The 19921-nt window shown below is 41.2% G+C and overlaps 1 long non-coding RNA gene across 1 annotated transcript in view; it reads right to left on the reverse strand.

Moving 5' to 3' along the window:
* Positions 1–6586: 6586 nt before the first annotated feature.
* Positions 6587–19921, reverse strand: part of LOC133384475 (uncharacterized) — a 38365-nt gene continuing 25030 nt past the window's right edge. The window contains exons 3-4 of the long non-coding RNA XR_009762576.1: positions 7465–7554; positions 6587–6742 (exon numbers count right to left, since the gene is read on the reverse strand). This is a non-coding gene — a long non-coding RNA (uncharacterized LOC133384475). The remainder of the gene's footprint in view (positions 6743–7464; positions 7555–19921) is intronic.

The following is a 19921-nucleotide window of genomic DNA, read 5'->3' on the forward strand; positions in this document are numbered from 1 at the left end:
CTTCGCAACCCCAAGGTTGAGAATCACAGCACTAGTACTTTCTTGCTTTTGCTGCAGGGTGAAAGCTCCTTCTAGGAGGTAGGAGCATTTTCTGAAACTGTCCTTTTTCTAATCTCCTTGACCTTGGTGAAAATGTAAACTCAGGCTCTGACAGACTGCTTTTGCTTTTTTCTCTCTGGAAGACTTCAAGTTGTTCATTGTTATCTGTTTAACAGCTAGATCTGGGCTGGGTGCCTGTGAGGGACCCTTGTCAGTCATCAGAGATGGGGTGGTGATGGGCTACATTAACCTTACTAAACTCAGAGTTGCCAGAGGCTTCTGGAAACATTTCTCACATGTTTTCCCCAGCCCCCTGAGCCCGGGAGGAAAGTAAATCCACAAATATCTAAGAGTGGGGCCCTATGTGTCTGGCCAAAACAATTTGTATTCTTAGTGAAACAGGCAGGTCATTTGATTTGAGTGTCTGCATGAGATTCTTCCTACTTCCATTATCAAATGACTCCTGCAATGTTGTTGTATAAGAGGAATTGGACAATGGATGTTTGTCACCCTGTGTACTCTTAAAAAGAGAGATATACATCTAGCATTCATTCTTTATATATTAGGATTTTTGCCAATGCTGTTTTAGCGTGGAAGAACACGACACTGCTTTGCACCACTGCAGTTGTTGCTAAGCCAGTTTGATAGGCTGCCTCTTCCCTGTGTATTTGCAGATGACTAGGTCATTCCTGTGACTTTCCCCTGCATCTCGCTGTTGCTTTCTATTAACCTTATCATTAATATCTTTTCATTTAGAGTGGTTTTGCTTTATGTAGGACAGGGTGTTACATTGCCCCCTCTCTCCAGGAGCAAGCAACACAATACAGCTTTCCCATATACATTTTTTCATTTTGGATCTCAGTTCCCCACACCCTGCACCCTTTTAAAAAAAGATTCTAACTCTTTGAGTTCAGTGATAAAGATTGGGGGGGGGAGTTATGGCAAGCCAATAAAGTCTCATAAAACAATTGAAACACACACACACATGCGCGCACACACCAGATTTTGCTTTTACATCTCTTGGTTTCTAAATACCTTTAATAATATTGAGGAATTAGCTCTTAACTATTTGAAGACATCCCTCTAAACATCTGAAAGGATAAGTCTAATTGCAGCACTTTGGGGAAATGGATGGATAGGTGAATAGATGCTGTAGATAGTTACATCCAGTTCATGCTGTCCACTTCCTTATAGAATCATAGAGTTGGAAGGGGTCTATAAGGCCATCGAATCCAACCCCCTACTCAGTGCAAGAATCCAAGTTAAAGCATAGGTTATCTTCAGCTCATTGTGATCGCCTCCATCCTCACAGATGGGAGAATAGCTGTGGCAGTGGGCTTCCACATTGACACAATGCAAGCTGAAATGGCAGCATGGCTTTATCCTCTTCTGCTTTATCCTCTGAAGGTGCTGTACAAGTGTACCCTAAAGTCCAACTGACCAGCAGGGTCCTTGCCTCCTACCTGGAATTGTTTCCTTAAACAGCCAAGGCACAGAGTCAATGGCTATGTGGACTATGCCACTTATATAATGGCTGTAGCCATTTCACAGGTGGCTCTGCAATTTCTTACAACTGAGTTCATAACATTGCATTAATATACCTAAACTAATAAACAAAGGTAATACATTTCTCAAGATTAGTATTTTTAGAGCTCTTTAGTCCAAGCAAAGGGTAAAGGACAGCTATCAGGGAACCCTAGGCTACTTTTTTATGACCATACCTACTAGCTGAAGCTTAACATCTGGCTGGCGTTTGCAATGGGAAAAGGATTTCCTTCCCTTCCTTGCACCCAAAATTAAACTACACAGAAGGCAACTGCCAGTTAAGTGGTGCTTGTTCTTTTCACATAAATAACATTTTCCAAAATCTCTCTTGATGTCAACAAATGACAGTAATAGAGAAACTGAGATAACAGGAGGTCCCTGGAAGCACAGGGCCATGTCTGGGTCTCAGATGATGGACAGTTGAGTAGTGTCTGCCAGATGGCCTTAAAACCTGTTCTTTGGCGCACACAGCTTTCTATGGCTGCCCCCTGCCACACTATGCAAATGTGGAGTGTTTTCTCAAGGAAGGGGAGGTGTCAGGGTCTGCATAATTCCTTTTGCTCCTTCCTTGTGATGAGTTCTTAAAAGCTCCAGCTCTTGTAGCAGCTTCAACTGCCTGCAAACAGATGTTTTGTTTTGCATGAGCTATGGAAATCTGCAAACATGTTTGCTTTAGCAGCTTTAGAAGCAGTTGTATTGGGTGCAATTTTTTTCAAAGGCACAACAAGGTTGGAGCTCACTGCCTAATCAGTTCCACTTCTGTCTTCACCAATACATTTTCATGGAGATCAATATACTGTTCACTGAGTCAAACTGCACCAGCCCAATCAATCTCCGGTGCTGAATCTAGCATACAGAAATGAGAGTGATGCATTTTGAACTAACAATATAGATTTTTGTTAATTGCGATCAAACCCTATTTTCTTCCTCTTCTTAATGGCACGTTTGAAAGTATTAATGCACCTTTGCCAGGGTGCAGTTTTTCACAACTCGAAACATTCGCTCAGCAGCCAAAAAGATGTGGAAACCTAACCCTTCACAATATTGAGGATCTGTGGTTTTATCTGCCTGTCTGCTTACCTACATTTCCATACAGGAGTAACCAACTTAGTGTCCTCTGGATGTTGATGGACTTCAACTCCCATCAGCCCCAGCCAATACAACCAATCATTAGGCATGATGGGAGTTGGAGTCTGGCAACATGTGCCTGGCACCATGTTGGCTACTGCTGCAATTCAGTGGATGACAGTCAGAGGCCTGATAACTGAACTCTGATTTTAAATCTTATGCCTTGGAGATGTGACCAAATGGCTATTAAAAGTATGGAGGCTTTGGGCTGTTTATAGAACAGACCATTTAAGTTTTCTTTGGTGGAATCACAAGATGGATTCATACTCCCATACTGATCATGTGATTAACAGGTATAGTCTTACCATGGTAATACATGTGCTGGTAGCTTCCAGGATAAACTACTGTAATGTACTCTATGTGTAGCTGTCCTTGAAGACAGTCTAGAAACGGCAGCTGATGCAGGATGCAGCCATTTGTTTACTGAATGGCTGAGCTTTTGGGGTCATATAAAACCAGTCCAGAAGGAGCTATACTGGCTGTTCCTGGGCCACGTTCAAGGTGCTTCCTTTGGTTTTTAAAGCCCTAAGCAACTTGGCACATAAACAAAGTGCATCTCCTCCACTACCAACCTGCCCATGAGGCAAGATCCTTGGAGGAAGGCCTCTTGGTTGTTCTGTAGTTGCACACCATCTGTTATGTGGAAGCCTGTGAGAGCCTTCTCAGTTGTGTATCTTTGCGGTGCCTTCCCCTTTGAAGTACAGTCAGGGGCAACTTTCTTATGCTTTCACCATGGAAAACCCCTCTATTTACGCAGGCTTTTGCTGATTCATTTTTTAGTATCTCATTTGGATTGTTTAGCTGCTCTGATTTTAGGGTTTTATCTGCCCAGTTGATGTTGCCTGAATTGCGAATATGTTTTACCTTGTTTTAATATACTCTGCCCTGGGATTGTTTACTCAAGGGTGGTTTATAAATTCTTATAAATAAAATTAATGGGGGGGGGTGCCAGATGAAATCAACAAATGAATACAAAGGGGACTTTGGAGTTGTGGAATAATTTGTTATGGTTTTTGGAAGTTTGACAAACCCCTAAGTATGTGAGATGAAAGCACTCTTTAATCATAGGGAGCCTTTCTCCTGGTCTTCCTATTTTGCTGTTACAGTAGGGCCCTGCTTACCAGCATTCTGCTAATGCGGCGGCTTCAATTCCCCTTTTTAAAGCCAATTTCTGCAGCATTGTTGATTTTGCGGCATTTTTGCACAACGCGCCCCATAATAATCAATGAGGTTCCACTTTATGGCAATTTATTGTATTGTAAGCCCAACGCGTTTCAGCCTGTTAATTTTCAGGCCTTCAGCAGGGGCTATAAATAAAACAACAAATTTACTCACATAAACATATAAAATCATACATATAAAAAATCTATAAATCAGTCTGTGACTTACAATGCAGGCTAACGAGAAGTTTGAATGAGAAGACCGCTTACAACAGTATAAACACCTCAAAAAGCAGAACATTAGGCATGAGTATATATACATAAGCAACCAGAAATAGAATACTGATGAAATCACTTAAGTGTATTCCTTTTTGCTAAATGACAACCACTTGGGGATGGAAAACAAGTAAGGGACCATGGATATTTTCTGTATTTCATAGTAGAGAAAGAAATTCAAGCTCCTCATTTAGACCATGAGGGGTCATGGTCTTCAAATTCAATATCCATGATATCTCTCTCCTCAGTAAAATATCATTGTTACCTCCACATACTTTTTCTAAGACCCAAAATTTTAGTTTGGCAATAGAGTGTTGGAAGCTATTGAAATGCTCCACTAAGGGGGCTCCAGACCTCTTGTTCCTAATATTGCTCCCCTTTATTTATTTATTTATATACCACCCCATAGCCGAAGCTCTCTGGGTGGTTTACAGTAACTAAAAACATTAAAACAAATATACAAATTTACATACAGTCATGGCTTCCCCCAAAGAATCCTGGAAAGTGTAGTTTGTGAAGGGTGTTGAGTAGGGTTGCCAGGCTCATGGCCTGAGACTGATCCTGTATCTTTAGGAGAAGAGAAAGTCAGCCAAGTGCAGGTGTCCTTGCAACTCTGTAATGAGAAAAACCACAAGGTGGAATTCTCCCTTCCCCCAGCACAAGTTTTAAAGATACAAAAGACCTCTTGGAGGCCGGGCCTGGCACTTGGCTGACTTTCTCTTCTCCTAAAGATACAGGATCAGTCTCAGGCCATAGACCTGGCAACCCTAGTGCTGAGAGGAGACTCCTCTTCCCCTGACAGAGCTCCAGTGGCCAGAGTGGTTTAACAGTCAGCTCTGGTTGAAGCTCTGTAAGGGGAACAGGGTGTATTCTAGCAATTCTCAGCACCCTTCACAAACTACACTTCCCAGCATATGAACACTGCTCTTGATCTACACAAGATTTTAGTATTTTGCTTGCTGCTCACCATCTCTCAGTCTAATCTGCCCCTCAGGATGAAAAGAACAGAGGGGAACCATGACCACCCCAAGGAAGAAGGGCATACTTAAAATGTGGAGGAAATAATCATGTACAACCATAGTGTGAAATCAGATACTTATTGGGACATAGTATGAAGAAATGTTTATATAAGCTTGACTGTCAAAGATGTTTATTATTTATACAACCTGTAAAGATATTAATAGTGCAATCCTATGTTTGTTTACTCAGAAGGAAGTCCCAATGTATTCAATGGGTCTTACTCCAACAGGGAAGCATGCATGATAAGGAACTTCAGTCGCCCAATTCGAAATTCAGGATCATGCCACTTTAAGCTGTTTTGCAACTGTTTATACTTGTTTTTATGGTTATTGGACTTTAAAGGGATTTATTTCTTATTGTGAGCTGCCTTAGTTTCCAGCTGGCAACCCTACCTCACAGGATTGCTGGAAAGACTCCATATACACACACACTAGAGATGTTAAAATACATACACCCCATATAATAGTTTATTGTCAAGACTGGCTGGTCATTGCAGAATACTTTTTTTTCCAAAAAAAATAAAATCAGTATTACTTTCCTACATAATAAAAGTGGTGATACCTAAATAAGCCCTGCTTGATTGCTTTGAAAAATAGGATTGGTGGGGAGAGAAAGATTTATAATACAAACACAATTCTTTGCTATGTTGACTCAAAAGTCCCATTAATTTACAGCAAAATCCTGACCATGCCTACTCAAAAGTAAGTCCTAGTTCAAATCCACTCTCAGGCATGAAGCACATTGGTTGGCCTCTCCTGCTCGTCTCCCTGGTAGCTCTGTTTCATGAAAATGTAGCTATAAATACATGGGTTAGCCATACTATATTCCCCACACCATGCCATGCCACACCACCACAGAGAACACAAGGACCAAAGGACACAAAGAGAAAGAATATTTAAATCATAACTGAAATGTTTATAAAATTGATAAAGAAAATGCATAATAAGAGGAGCTTAAACTTGCAACTGGAACCAATACAGTCTAAAGGGGATATGATGTGAGCGGCCTAACTTAGTCCAAACACTAGCTCCATTATCTGGCTCTGTTCTTTGCAGGATTTCCTCCCCAGCCACCTGCTGCCTCCTTTATTCTTGGTGCAGCTTCTCTGGGTAAGTTGCCTTCACTCAAACTCAGCATCTGCTAAACCCAGAGGGGCCATGAGACTGTTTAATGATGCTAGATGCCATACACAGCCTCACTGTTTCTAGGAATAGATATGCTCAGACATCAATTAACATCTAATTGCTGGAATTACTCTTCTTACTCTGCTATAGATGCCACAGAGATCAAACCAGGCCCATTTGCAGTTCTATTTTTAATGTAATGGAACTGCAGCTTTTTCATGCAGCAATAATAATAATAATAATAATAATAATAATACTGACATACCATTCAGAGAATATACAGTTCATGGATCAGAATGCTTTTAAGGAAATGAAAGATATGAGATCAGGTCTTCATTGCTTGTTCCAAAGGGAAGGCTTGATTGTTTTTACAGGAACAACCCCTTCCTTGCCATCCCCCTCCTTCACATCATATGCTGTTTTCATCTTTGCCTTGTTTGTCTGTGTGATCTTTACCTCAGAGAGAGACGGGGGTTGGGGGAGGAGACGGAAAGGAGAAAGGGTCTTGAAATTACATGCTAATTCAATGGGTTAGATGTTGCTTCAATCATCTGTGGGATCACCTTCAGGCAAATGGCTTTTCATTGTTTGTTTTATTTCATTTCATCTTATTTTGTGTCTTTCACCTATTGAATAAGCCAGCATGTGAGAGAGGCCAAATAAATTGAGAAGGGCCATCAAGATGCGAGAGAATGTCCTAAGAGCTGGCACAGGAACTAATCTCATCTACCCTTATGCATTCTCCACTGAGCCTACATTGGCTCCTAACAGTGTCAGGCTGCTTTTGGCCATGCCTGGGTCATCATCACAGCTGAGTGGTAGGCAGAGCACATATTTTGTATGTACAAGGTCCCAGATTCAATTCCTGGCATTTTTAGTTAAAAGCATCTCAGGTAGCAGATGTCTTTTATGGTCTTGGAGAGCTGTTGCCATCCAGAGCAGCGGTAGCTGAGCCAATGGTCTGATTCAGTGTAAGGCAATTTTTTACGTTCAGTCCACTGCATGAGGCTCAGGACATAAAAGACAAATGCCCATTAGAGAGTTTTTGCACCTTTCAAGTTGCCTTGGAATGAATAGCAAACTCCTGCATTGTGGAAATCTCGAAAGGCAAATGGCAATTGCCACTGGGCAAATGTCCCTTCCCTAGGGCATCTGTCATAAAAACCCAATACCTGTGATGGATAGCAGTACAATTATTCTTGTGTCCACATGGAATCCCTGTGCAGGTGGGCTCCTCCATTCACTTCAGTGGGAAGGAATGTCTGTAAAAAGACACACACCCTTAAGCACCCAAAAACTAAATTGTTCAAGGTTGTTAAAACAAGAACGGATTGTGAAGAGCTCCAAAAGAACCTCTCCAAACTCAGCAAATGGCTGGTAAAATGGCAAATGCAATTCAATGTAAACAAGTGTAAAGTTATGCATATTAGAACAAAAAAAATATTAATTTCACATATATTCTCCTACGGTCTGAATTGGCAGTGACTGACCAGGAACTAGACCTTGGGGTTGTAGAGAATAGCATGATGAAAATGTTGAGCCAGTGTGCAAGTGGCTGTGAAAAAGGCAAAGTCCATGCTAGGGATCATTAGGAAAAGTGTTGAAAATAAAACTGCTGATGTAATACCATTATATAAATCTATGGTGTGGCTGCATCTGGAACACTGTGCACAGTTCTGGTCACTTCATCTCAACAAGGATATTGTAAAGCTGGAAAAGGTTCAGAAAAGGGCAACAAAAATTATCAAGGGGATGGAGAGACTCCCCTGTGAGGAAAGGTGCCGCATATAGGGCTTTTTAGTTTAGACAAAATGTGAGTAAATAATAGAAGTGTCTGAAATTATGCATGCCATGGAGAAAGTCGGCATGGAGAAAGTTTTTCTCCCTCTCTCATAACATCAGAACTTGTGGACATCCAAAGAAACTGAATGTTGGAAGATTCAGGACAGACAAAAGAAAGCACTTCTTCAAGTACTGCATAGTTAAACTACGGAATTCACTCCCACAAGGGGCAGTGATGGCCACAAACTTGGATGGCTTTCAAAAAGGATTAGGCAAATTCATGGAGGATGAGGCTACCAAAGGCTACTAGCCATGATGGCTATGCTCTGCCTCCATAGTCAAAGGCAGCATGCTTCTGAATACCAGTTGCTGGAAACTGCAGGAGGACAGAATGCTCTTGCACTCAGGTCCGGCTTGCGGGCTTCTCATGAGCAACTGGTTGGCCACTGTGAGAAGAGGATGCTGGACTAGATGGGCTGTTGGCCTGATCCAGCAGGCTCTTCTTGTTCTTAAATCTGAGCCATCCATTATGGTACTGTGTGGATACTAGAGCTATTCCAGTACAGTTTTTCCTGTACAAAAGCCTCATACGTTGATTGGACTTTATGAAGTTCTGAATGAAATATAGAATTCTGTGTCTTTGTTTTTGAGATGGCTGTGGGATAAGCAAACTATTTATCATTTTAGCTCAGCTGCTCCATCTACAGATAATTTATCTACCTTGCCACCTACTTTCCAACATTCTGGAGTGGCAGGTGAGACATTTGTATTAGTATATTTATCACAGCAATTTCTTTGGTATTCATCACTAATACGTGAATGCTTCACTATTAGGAAAGACAAAATTGCCTTTTACATTTCTTCAAGGGCTTCTCTGCTATTATTGTTTAACTGATTGTGTTCATCCTTGTAGTTATTCCAATGTGTGCCATCCATCTTCAGCATATATGAGGCATTGCAGGGACAAGTCGTGTGTGCGTATGTATGTGTATTGGGGTGATTATTTATATTTCAGCTCTGAAACAAGTCCTTTGATTTTTCTCTGCATTTCTAAATGTTAACAGGAGCTTAATATTAACATGGATTTCATTATCATAACATATTGTGTAACACTCAATCATTGTAACACTCAGGTGATGAAACACAATTCTCTCTTCCACCGAAGAATGTTTTCAGCATGATGAAAGGTGCTATGCTGAGTGAAAACTTTGCATCAAGCACTTGAGAATACATGAGCATAGCTAGCTCAGGCTTCCATGTATATGAACATACACACAAGTGGTTAATACAACTTTGAAAATGCTGGACACTTGTTGGGTATTTAAAGCCAAATCTATCAAATTTGCACTTTTGAAAACAATATGAGAACAAAAACCTGGATATCTACAATATCCAGGTTTAAGTCACAGTTTAAAAGATTGTAGACAGACACACTGGGAAAGACCAACAACTGTACGTGCAGCACCTTGAAAAGAAAAGAAAATGAGTGGGGTAGCCTTCTTGAAGCATACATTGTCGAATGAAGAAGAATCTGTATTCAATTTACTGGCCACTACAGTTGCCAAATGCATTGCAAAGAAGTTGAGTGCATGCTACAGGTGAAAAGCAAACACTGCTCATCCTGATTTGTTTCTATGTCTGTACAGAGCTTGGGCACTTCCCGACTGTCACTGTTTTGGGGTGGGGGTCAGGCATATACCAGTAAATTCAACTCATGCAATTATAGTTGATTGGGAGGATTTGCGCAACAAGCCCACTTTCCAAAAAGGTTGGGCTTTTTGTGATAAGGAAATTGACACGAAAATGCCTTGGAACGTGTGGGCTAACACTTGCTTTGACGCAAGGTCATCTAATCTCCCCACAAACAAATCAGAATGAGCAACCATTATATAGCCCTTGTCTAATCTCCCTGCAAACAAATCAGGATGAATGCTCACTAAACAGATCATCTGGAAGTGCCCTTAGTATCAGGCTGCCCTTTGCCCTGTTATCAGAGAATCTAAATTGTCCTAAATCTAAGCACTATAGCCTCAGTGATTTGAGGGCTTTTGGCCACAGGAGTCACTGCTCTCAAGGGAAAATGTTTGGTAGTTGCTTAGGCAATTTCCCTGCTAGCAAAAACCACCTCCACAATGACAGTCTTGGGGATGGTTCTTGCTGGCTGGAGGTTGATGAGGTGCCTGTCTTTGATGAGAAGGTGCTTAGTATGCTGCAGGCTTCCTCTTGGCATTTCTCATTTCATTTTGAGTAATCAATTGGGCTGCTTCGGAGAGGTTGTTTACGACCTGTAATTTGTATAATTTGATTTGACAGTAATGCCATTGTCGTTACATTTATTTACAAGATGCGTTCTTGCCCTGTGATTTGCTCAGTTCTTATCGGTGGTTATCTTTACTTTTCCAATCATGGCTTTTCATAATCGTTGATCACTTTTTAATTCAGAGAAACCACAATGGAAGGACACAAGTAAGACAGACCCTTAAGTTGTTTCTTGTGCTTTTAGGGCAGAGATTATGGTTTGTATATATTCTTGCTTTACAGTAAGGCCTGGTCAAGCCAAATAGGTCATCATGTGATAAAACTCCTCCTGGACTGTACCACTCCAGACTATGGGTGGGGTGGGGACTGCATATTTGAATGGGGGGGGAGCTAAACATTTACAATTAGTGTAGGAATATAAGTGGTTCATCTCCAACTTGTGGGTTGAGGCTGCATGGGGTTAAAAAGGGTAGCTAGAGAGGAAACCTCATGGTTGCTAGGCTATACCTGTCCTTTGATCTCCTGCTGTCTCTTCCTTCCTGCTAGACTGATATGCAAAGGATGTTGATCACAGTTCCTTCCCTCCTTACTTCTTCTTTCTCTTGAGAGGGGAGCAGACATATTCCTTTGTCACTCCCTCTCCTCCAAAGCATGAGGGCAAGCACTGGGCTCAGTGTTTGCAGCTCCAACTTAGCTAGTTAGCTAGATATAGGACTCTTTCCTATCAAGCATGTACTTCCAGAATAAAGTAGTTATTTCTTATTTTAAAGCTTAAAGTCTCTGTCTGACTAATTTGCAGAGAAGGTATGATCTTTAGCAAAGATTCAAATACACACATAAGCTCGCTCAGAACTCTCCGTTCCCAGCATTGCAACTCTCCGATAATTAGCACATGAAGGAGATAGCTAGGCAAGAAGCCTTTTGCTTAACAACTAGTTTCCAGCATAGTGGGGAGCCTTACCCAATCAGGTGCCCTGTAGGTTATTGGACTACAATGCCTATCATCCCTGACCATTAGCCATGCTGGATGGGTCTGATGGGAGTTGGAGTCCAATAACATCTAAAGGGCAACAGGTGTTGAAGACTGATATAGCAAGAGGCTTTCAAGGCGGAGTAGCATTCAATCATGCTATCTTCCCACTTTCAGTCTCACACCAGGAAAAGCAGCTTTACTTCGTCATAATTTGTTTCTGTGGAGCAGAATTCAGTTCTGCTAGAATTCAGTGGAAGTAGTGATGTCAAAGTAAACATAGTTGAGCTCCAAACTAGGTATACTAGTTCCATATCTGTGCCCTTAAGTGTAGGATTTTTCTCTCTCTAAAAACACAAATTGCCAGCCTGTGGGGGGGGGGAGCCTGGATTAAGAACATCATGGGTAGTAGGAGGCTTTAACTGCCCCCCAGGTGCTGAGGTTCCTCACCTTGAGTTAAAGCTTCCTATCGCCCACACTATGGCCCAAGTCTGGCTCAGAGGTCTCATGCTGATCTTTACAGTTAACCACTCTCTCCCCCTCCCCCATCCTGCACTTGAGAACACAGACACAGAGCTAATGTGTATTGTCTAGTCTGACCCAAAGGTAGGAATGCTGTGTCTTTTAAAGGCCTGTTATATGCTGTGGCACATGACCTGCCAGCCTGTATCACACTTAGCTCAGTGTGCTGGCTCTGAGTGCATTTCAGGAAGATTAACTGCCCCATACGTCTCAGCCACATTCTGTTGCACATGCTACTCCCATAGGTTCCTAATTGTGAGATGATCCTGGCCATCACAGAGCTTTCTCACCTTCTGAAAACATTTTGATGTGCTGTATTTTTGAGGGAGGGGGGCAGGGGAAGAAAAAAAAAACCCTGGTGTGGTTTCCTATCAGATTTCATCCATGTGCCATCTTTCTTGTGTTAGTGTGTTATAACAACCAAGAAAATGGCACTTTTCTCTAAAGCACACAACATTCCTGCAGAAAGAAATATTTTTGCCCTTGAGTCCCATGCACAGATTGTTGCTTCCTAACAATGGAACTTGCACTTTTGTCAGGGTTCAGATGCACAACTTGCTGAGCACTTTAGCCTCATCCAGTGGAGCAGAAAGCCATGCACTTGAAGACTGAAAAAATGAAAAGAGCCCGTTCACTTTGCCAGGATTAAACACAGATCCATTTTAAAGTTCAGCTTACATATTTAGATCCTAATGTGCAGTACTGACGGTGTATACGCACAAAAAATACTTCCAGCTATCAGCTGTATAGTGTACATGGCATGTGAATGGAAGTTTACCCATCACCCAGAGACATCCTCTCATATACAGCCTGGATGGAACATATGAGACACATTACAACATGGCTCTGAAACATTAGCTGAGTCTCCCAAAGCCCATAGAGCCTAAACACATTTTTTGGTTGGGGAAAGGCATTGCAAAATTTGAATATGTGTGAATTTCAAAGGATCCATCAGGCTCTTACGTTCTTATGAGACCAACAGTAGGAGGATCCAGAACCAGTGACAGGCAGAGCCAGCTAATTTTAGTTTTGTCCCCATCCTCCTTCTCCTTAAATTAAATTAAATAAATAAATAAAATAAATAAATAAAATACAAGGACAACACTAAGGAGGAGAAAATCTCACAGGCTCACATTCCCCCTGGACTGGCTGTAAGTAGGAAGGCAGGCAGATGGGGGCTGGCTAAGGACAGACTGAAGTTGGTGGGGCAGTGCACCTTTCATCCTAATGGAACAGCTTCCACTGTACATAAAGCTATGGTATCTCAGTGAACTTTACAGTCACAACCCTACAACTTTGTATGTTGTGTGCTTTAATTTGATATCCCATTCATTTCATATACCTCTATAAGCATGGGGCCCCAAGTGCTCATCCTAAGTGTAGCTTTGAGCTTCAGTTTTGGGATATAGATGAGCACTTTTCCTTTACAACTTTCAGATTTTCTGCAACTCCCCTAGATAGCTTGCTCAACAGTTTCTGGCAGTTTGGAAGTTTATTATCCTCTAATATTTAATCTAAATTGACCCACACCACAACTTAAATCAGTTCCTTTTTGTTCTTTGCTCGGCTGCACAGTTGTTTTCCATCTTCATTATGACAGCCTCCTATTTGAAAACTATTATCCTTTCCTCCCTCAATCATGGTTTCATTGAGGCTACACTTTCTTCTTTTGTAGGACTTATATTCAAGTCAAGATCCCCAACTACCTCCTCCTCCGGCCTAGGACTTTTCATCTGTAAGGATTTTCCTATTATTAAGAGCCATTTGTCACTTTTTTCTTCTTACTCCTAACAGGTTTTGTTTATGAAGTTCTGTTTAATCATTACAAATGGCAAAACTCCCTCTTGTTTCTATGATTATGTCACCTGTCCACAGACTTGCAATATTGTGCTGTCAAACACAGCACTGGCATAGCTGAGAAAGAAATGAGGTGACTGAGGAGTCTGACCTAGTCTAAGTGCACACCAGATTTCTTTTTGCTTGTTTGTCTGCTCAGTGTGAAGAAGATAAAACAGGTAGTTGTTGGATGAATATATTAGCAAAAAGATGAAGCCAAGGCTTATCTTTGATTCTTCTCCATCCTGTTTCTCATATTCAGTCCATCATTAAGTCATGTCTTTTCACTGTATACATCATTGCAAAAATATCTCTATTCCTTTGGCTAAAACCCAGTCATCTCTTGTCGACTATTGCAATCATTTCCTCTCTGATATACTGTTGTCTCATCTTGGTCCCTCATTTTTATCAAGTACTCTGCTAGTTGGCGGGGAGGAGTGGCAGTGCTTATCTGACCTCCCGTCACTGGTGTTGCTCCACTTATGGGGAGGGGTAAGGCAGTGGGGAGGTCCACACTGTCCTTCACTGCCAAAAGCATTCGTTTATCACACTGCTGTAATCATGTGACACGCCACTGTAAATCCCTACGCTTCCTGGCACCTGCGCATACAGCATGGACATCTGCAGGGAGGAAGCCTTTGCAATACAGTGATCTGAAACCCTCATGATCAGGGTTCCAGAGCTCATGGAAAGCTTCACACAGCCCACCTCTCTGCGCAAGTGAATGCTGTTCATGCAAATGCCAGCGGGTGGGCTAATTAGGAATTGCAACATCTGAATGGGCCTAGTCAGTGCAGCCCTGCCCACCACTCACACGTTTTGCTGAACAGGGCTATAGTCTCTTAAGAAAATATTAGTTCCACGGCCCATAGTTCCCATGCTCTATTCAGGGATAGCCAACATGGCGCCCTCTAGATGTTGTTGGACTATAGCTCCCATCAACCCTGCCCCTTGGCCATGCTTGCTAGGGTGTTGCAAGTGAGCCTCTAAACAAGCCTGAGCAGAGATAACGCCAACAATTGCATAATTTTCCCTGTTTAGCCCTGCCTCCTCTCTCTTTTCTGTTAATCCCTGCAGATTTTTTCCTTTTCAAAACACTATAAAAGAAAATCATTTTCAGATTAGGGATTGGGGAAATTTTATTTCTTTATTTAAGACATTTGTACTCTTCTCTTCATACAAAAAGGGCTCTCAGAGTGGCTTACATACAATTTTATTTATTTATTATTTGATATGTATATCCCGCCCTTCCTTTTAAGATATGCAGACGATACCATACTACTAGCAGAAACCAGTAATGATTTGAAACAAACGCTGATGAAAGTTAAAGAGGAAAGCACAAAAGTAGGACTACAGCTGAACGTCAAAAAGACTAAAGTAATGACAACAGAAGATTTATGTAACTTTACAGTTGACAATGAGGACATTGAACTTGTCAAGGATTATCAAGACCTCGGCACAGTCATTAACCAAAATGGAGACCATAGTCAAGAAATCAGAAGAAGGCTAGGACTGGGGAGGGCAGCTGTGAGAGAACTAGAAAAGGTTCTCAAATGTAAAGATGTATCACTGAACACTAAAGTCAGGATCATTCAGACCATGGTATTCCCCATCTCTACGTATGGATGTGAAAGTTGGACAGTGAAAAAAGCGGATAAGAGAAAAATCAACTCATTTGAAATGTGGTGTTGGAGAAGAGCTTTGCGGATACCATGGACTGAAAAAAAGACAGATAATTGGGTGTTAGAACAAATTAAACCAGAACTATCACTAGAAGCTAAAATGATGAAACTGAGGTTATCATACTTTGTACACATAATGAGAAGACATGATTCATTAGAAAAGATAATAATGCTTTTAACTCAACACTTGGAAAAAGAGAATGAAGTAGAAAAAGAGGAAGGCCAAAGAAGAGATGGATTGATTCCATAAAGGAAGCCACAGACCTGAATTTACAAGATCTGAAGAAGGTGGTTCATGACAGATGCTCTTGGAGGTCACTGATTCATAGGGTCATCGTAAGTCGTAGTCGACTTGGAGGCACATAACAACAACATGTATATCCCGCCCTTCCTCCCAGCAGGAGCCCAGGGCAGCAAACAAAAGCACTAAAAACACTTTAAAACATCATAAAAACAGACTTTAAAATACGTTAAAACAAAGCATCTTTAGAAGCATTTTTAAAAAAGCTTTCAAAACATTTTTTTTTAAAAGGTTAAAACATTTTTTTAAAAAGGTTTAAAAACATATTAAAAAGCCATTCCAACACATACGCAAACTGCGATGAGGTCTCTACTTAAAAGGCTTGTTGAAAGAGGAAGGTCTTCAATAGGCACCAAAAAGATAAGAGAGATTAATTACAACAAGAAAGTCCCCTGCCACACAGGCTTGCAATCTTTTAAAAAAAAGACAGACAAGGGAAAGGAGCAGGGAGAGAAGAGGAAAAAAGCAAACTGAGGCATCAATTCTTAAAGTGTAGTTCTTATAATGGCCAGCTGTCATAGAAACAGTTCAGGGGTAGAAGGTGCCTGATGGAGCTGGTCTTTTGACAAAGCTGGTGGAATGAGCCATACTTCCCATCTCTCCCACTGAGGCAGCCTGATGGAGCAGCCACTGCCAGTTGACAGCTGAGCGGGAGGAGGCTTGATGGAGCTGGTACATAGGCAATGTACGTCATATTTCATCTGGTTTTTCATTTCTGGGCTCTAATAAGCTACCCCACAATGTTGCCAGGCTAGTTGCTAAAGAGAAAGCAATAGCAAAAGGATAACATGCAACAGACACGAAAATACTGGACTAGTGTGGTATAGTGGTTAGAGAGTGTTGGATTGTGACTGAAATGACCTAGGTTCAAATCTCCCCTCAACCAGAAAGCTCACTGGGTGGCTCTGGGCGTGTATATAGAGGTGAGGAGTTGAGGCAGCAGAAGAGACAGAAAAATGGGAGAGGTTAATCTTTCCAGAAGGAAAATGGAAAATTTTGGAAACATTGAAGAAAAACAACCTCATGAACTGCTTTTCTCTTTTAGAATATGGAGTGAAATGTTTTTAAGAAAAATTTTTAAAATATTTCTCTTAGTTCTGTTCACTCTCTCAGAAGGGTTCTTTCTAATCACTTTATAAAGCAATCTACAATAGAAATTAAACTTACTCTAGGGTATAGACAAGTATTACAGAAATCCTATTCTGTTAGGTTAGAGAATCTGTTCCCCAACCCTGGTTCCCTCCGGATATTCTTGGACTACAACTCCCAGCATCTCTGGTCATGCAGAATGGGACTGAGGGGAGTTGAAGTCCAACAGCATCTGGAGGGTACCAAGTTGTGGAAGGTTAGTCTAGAGACATTGGTCTTATCCACATGGGAAAATTACTACTAAAGAATTCCCACTAAAAGTGCTGTTTCTACCTCTGTTTTCTATTTGCACCGTCCACAGTAAGGGCTCAATGCCAGCTGCAAACATGGTGTTTTCTATTCACACCGAGTGAATCACACAGCTTCCTAATGAGCATGCCCTCTAATTTTACATTTCCATTCCCTCTGGTTACTTGGCAACTGAGCATGCTCAGTTTGTTCTGCCAGTAAGTTCATTTTTAAAAAACAACAACCCACAAGTGTGATTATTTGTATTTTCACTGGAACAATACAGCTGAAATACAAATCTTTGATTGAGTAGTGTTATGCTTTTGTGCATAAGTAAGGGGGGAAAGAAAAATAAGGCACTGTTTGCAGCAAAATTAAAAAAAGGCTAGCAGAATGGGGGAGAACAGCCGGAAGTTGCTTTTCAGCCTACAGGAAATAAAATGAACAAAGGGAGGAGGAAGAAGTGGGCGTAGAGAGGGGAACAATTGACACACCCACCTAAAAGCACTGGAACAAAGCATCTGCAACCACTAGAGATACAGAGTGAAGACTTCTTTCCTTTCCTTTTCATATTATCAGAGGATTGGGTTAGTACGGAGGGGGGAAACTGCGTGTTAGCTTCTGTTTGCCAGTAATGTCATGTGAACCTTGCAAATTAAAAGGAGATATGAGTAGCACCAAACACACACTAAACCATTGTGTAGATGACCCCATTATTTCTTTTTAAGAGGGTTAGAAACAGTTTGAAAAAGGGAGTATTGCTTATTGTATATACAGCCATCGCACTGTTACCTTGTAGAGTTGCAGGGGTTTTTTTAACACGCCCCTGTTTCTTGATAATAATTACAGTTCAGACTGTTTCTACACCTAAATAATTGAAACTTCCTTTCATTGACTATTATATTTATGGTCTCTATTTTAAACTCACTCTCTTCCCCCTCTCCCATTTTCCCAACTGGCAAAGCCATAAGGCGGAGTATAAATAAACAACAACAACAACAAAATAATAATGAATAAAGCAGCAAAGATATGTTTAATACCTTAGGGTGCAGCAGCTTCTGCTCCAGCTGAAACATTGGGCAGATTTGTAATTATTTTTTGAATAAAATCAAAGCATTTATCATTTTAAATTACAGCACATAAAATTTTGCTGTGTACTAAGTTACACATAAGGCATTTTATATTCTTAAAGTAATAAAGTGTATAACCGATAAGAAAATCTTAAGTAATGCATATATTTCTATTTTTTCCAATTTTTCCATTTATTTTCAGAAAATAGGGTGGCATTCTCCACACCTTCAAAATTGCCAGAAATTTTACTTCTCACCATCTTTCAGCCAGATGCAAAACAGAACAGGGCACCTGTATCTTAAATAGTGGGTAGAAGATGGCATTTCGGCCAAAGATTTAGCTTGTTATGCAACCCTACCTCACAAGGTTGCTGTACTGATAAAATGGGGAACCATGGATGCTACCTTGAGCTCTTTAGGGGAAAGGTGGGGATGGGGTATTAATATAAATAATAAAATAATAAATATGAAAGAAATTATCACATGTCAACAACACTTCATGAGTCTGACATGTTTAATGGCAAGGGAAGAAATTAACTAGCTGTAGGGTTCAATCCAAAGTTCTGGGTGGGTCTTGAGGGCCGCAGGATATTGCAAATCTCCCTCTCTATGGGCACCTCCTTGGAGCCACAGTAATCGCTGTGGCTGTCCCTCCCCCATCGTTGCTGCTCCAGCAATGGAGAGGGCAAAAAGAAGGTTTCCTTCCAGGTGGATCAGGGGGAAGTTTGGTTCTGCTGGATTCAAAGCCCTCCCATTCCCATGATGTGCCTCTGGAACAGGATAGGTGAAAACTATGCCGTCCCTACAAGTGGCATACTGATTCAATGGGAGCGCGGATACAACTGCCTGAGAATCCAGCTCCCACAAGAGATCATAATGGCCACCAACTTAGATGGCTTTAAAAGAGGATTAGCCTTATCCTCCATGAATTTGTGGCTACTAACCACAGTGGTTATTTTCTCCTTCCACTGTTGGAGGCAGTAAACCTCTGCATACCAGTTTCTGGGAATCACAAGTGGGAAGAGCCCTGTTGTACTCATGTCTTGCTTACAGCCTTCCCACAGGCATCTAAATGGGAATAAACAAACAAATAAATAAATATCTGGCTGGCCACTTTGAGAACAGAATACTGGACTAGATGAGCCTTTGGTCTCATCCAGAAGGGCTCTTCTTATGTTTTTCTATTAACAGGAGAAACTAGAGAAATGCTGACCCTCCCCCTCATCAGCTGGAGTAAGCCTAGCAGGACTTTGGACTTAGGAGTTCCTTCTGCCTTCGATTCTCTCTCCACCACTCCCTTTGGACTGCTCTGCTAGAATATCTGTCTCTCAGACTAAAGAAGTCTTGTTCTAAGCACATTTCACAGAGGCAGACTGGCATGGTGTTTACATCAGGTTTCATCCCTTTCCCTGATGAGGGTCACAGAGCAAACTAATAGCACTTAAGTATGTGAAGATATTAAATGAACAATGACAGGCTCACTCATCACCCACCCTTTTGTCCTAGCTGTGGTGAAAGGTTCATAAAGCTTAGATAGTTAACTAATTGACGGGGCTTCCCCCCCTCAGTCCTCTTACCATTTTTTCCCTGTCTTGTGTCAAATTTACACTTTTATCTGATGATCCATAACAAATACTGCTGAAGAAAGGAAAGCAGGTTTTTTCCCAATCATCTTCTCTCATTATACAGAGCTTGCATCTCACCTAAATCTCCTTTTTCTAAGTAGAAGGATGGACAGGGTGTTATTGAACTCACCTGCTTAATTTTTTAAAAATAAAATTGTCTTTAAAACGTATGAGAAGCGTAGAGGACAAGGTGTACCAAAGCAGC

This window comes from Rhineura floridana, chromosome 4 (genome assembly GCF_030035675.1).
Source record: "Rhineura floridana isolate rRhiFlo1 chromosome 4, rRhiFlo1.hap2, whole genome shotgun sequence".
NCBI classification, from domain to species: Eukaryota; Metazoa; Chordata; class Lepidosauria; order Squamata; family Rhineuridae; genus Rhineura; species Rhineura floridana.